This window comes from Drosophila santomea, chromosome 2L (assembly GCF_016746245.2).
Source record: "Drosophila santomea strain STO CAGO 1482 chromosome 2L, Prin_Dsan_1.1, whole genome shotgun sequence".
Lineage (NCBI taxonomy): Eukaryota > Metazoa > Arthropoda > Insecta > Diptera > Drosophilidae > Drosophila > Drosophila santomea.
In genome coordinates, this window is record NC_053016.2 from 13,934,929 (window position 1) to 13,937,712 (window position 2,784).

Sequence of the window (2,784 nt, forward strand, 5' to 3'; positions counted from 1 at the left end):
AAAATATTTTACTACATTACCATCCTAATCAGCTACATCGATTCCCCATCTAATTACACCCCTGCATTGTAAAATGCACATTAAACATTAAATAAACTTCTTGGGCCATCAACCCCTCAGATTTCATGTCCGTGCCCATAACAATCGATCGTTGTCTGTTCCATTGACATCCTGGCATATGTTTGGAGAATCTGCTACTCGCCCATTTTCCCTTCTGCTTTCCATCGCTGCCCTTGTCAATTTTTCGCAACTGTCGCATTTGGAACCACAAACAAATTTGTCTACGACTTTCGAGATGAACGCACCAACGGTCGCAGTCCAAAGGCATATTGACAGTCCTAACGGAAACTCAATACGGAAATGGTTAGCGAAATGCCAAGCGCACATCCTGCCACGCCCCACGCCCAGCGATGTCCTTGCCGCCCACACTCAACGCTCTGTCACTTTGGGCGCAAATTTCGCCATTTCCACCCTCGCTAATGTGCAAATAAAAATGTTAAAAGGGTCCTGTAGCACTCAATTACACGCCCTGGTGACCATTTCCCCAACCCCCATCCCCGAATTCTCGCAGTGTGCGTGACTTGTGTGTGAGTGTGTTTGTGTGAGTGTGTGCCAAGGATCCTTGCTGTGTAGGGAAAACATTATGGCGCGCGAACGGAAGTTGCCATCTTGTTGATGGCAGTTAAAGATAAGCGAAAGCGAACACAAAAAATAAAATAAAATAAACCCAAGAAGGACGCGGTCTTTTTTATGTTAAATGCCCTTTGTTTTGGGTGGGTTGTATTGGTTATGCCCAATATAAAGTTAGCATAGAAGATATAAAAATATTTAAAAAAAATATTTAAATATATTCTATTTAGCTTAACACTTAATGATGCAAGACTAACGTTTCTTGTCATGTTTCTTGATTTAAGATTTCAAGTTTAATTATTTCAATTTCAAACTTAGACCCACATTTTTTAGGGTATCTTCTCACCAAGTCGACCAGGCCATCGCATTTTGAGTGCCTTCTATCTTTTTTGGCCATTTTCCCTGTTAGATTTTCATGCTTTTCCGCGTTGCTCGCTGCTTGGCTGCTTTTTATTGCCTGCATTTTATGTTATTTGTTTCTATTTTTTGGCTTTCCTCCTTTCTATTCCACTGTATTCCTTTCTGTGAGCGCCATGTTGGCAGTTATCTCGACTTTGGTTCCTGTTTCCGGCCCCTAACCAACCCCCCAGTAATCCTCCGTCTGTCTTTGGCATTTAAGTTTTATGGCTGTTTGCTTTGTTATTCTCCTGAATTTTTTCCACTTGACGCCGGGTCTCCTAATTTGCAATTTTGTATGGAGACATGGACGACGACGCCTTAAAGCGGTTTTGTCATGTCATTTGGTAATTGGGTGGCAGCGGTTGGCACTTTATATATTTCGCCGCCAGTTGGCAGCACTCGCCGTTTGCGTCTCGGATACACATGGTCACACTGGTCGGCGCTTGACAAATTATGATTTGTATGCCAAAGGGGAGTGTCATCAGTTTCACATCTAAATTCGACGGGAAACTGCCCACTCGACATGAGTTTGATTTTTTTTGTTTAATTTTGCCGCCTTATTTGGCCAAATTAAGTGCCCCATAAAGTCCACATTTTTACAGCTCATAAAACAGGCCAGAAATTGAACTTCAACGCTGCCGCAAGGCGTTCGATTGGGTGTATAAATAAAATGTCCGTTTAAAATCAATAAATTATAATTAAATTATAACTTAAGCGCATGCTAATTTCACCGGCTTGTGGATACAAAAATACCTGAAAGCTCCCCTGCGGCGTTTGTCGTCGCATTCGCGCAATGCCTTTTGTGAATTTCATAAAAAAATCAGAAAATTAAACTCGCGCCCGTAAAAGTGACACATAAAATTGGAAAATAAAATTGCCTAAATAAAATGTAAGGACACTTTTTAATGAGCCTTGTAAGTTTTTTAAAGTGAATAAAATGTCAGATGTGCCTTGGGTTGGGCTTAAGATTAAACTTCCTCGTTTTGCCATATTTCTGTACTGCTATTTGGCTAAACAATAAGCTGCGCTTTAATATTCGTTCCATAAATAAAAATAAGCTATTATTCCTACCAATCCTAGCATGGATTCTCATAAGCCCGTCAAACCATAATTTTGTTCTTTATCCGAAACAAAAGTAAACAAAGATCTCAATTATGTTAATAAGTTTCACGCCCTTCCGCGAGACTTGGCAAACCCCTGTACAACCCTTAAGTTTCTCCCATAACTCCCATGCGAGATGCAGACACAGACAAGCAGTCAGCATCCTTTCAGGGTTACCACCTTTCACCCCAAAAGCGGAAAATTTCACCAGCCACAAGGCAAACTCCATTCAACACCAATTAGGGATGATCATCGGCAAAGCAGAGGAAAAGCGCTGTCTGAAAAACCCGGAGGGTGGCAGGTGGATGGCTGACGGAGTTGTCGTCGGTCCACCCCAATTGGGGTGTCATTTGTTATTGAGGCAGAAAAAAAGAGAAAAAAGTTGACTTCACTCCCCGGGTGCCATAAATACATCCCACAGCATAGACAAACAATCAACAATTTATGCGACTTGCGAGTGGATGAGTGGCCCACTTGAGAGGGTGGCGGGGGTGGTGCTGCAGGAGCGGGTGGTGCGGGGTTGTGCGGGTGGTGCGGGGTGAATTGGTGGTGGGGGTGGCAGGATGGTTCCCTGCTAAATTGCTCAATAACGGGGGCGCATGTTAAACATGAATTATGAAATGTTATTGAGATTGATGTTGTTGTTGCTGCTGG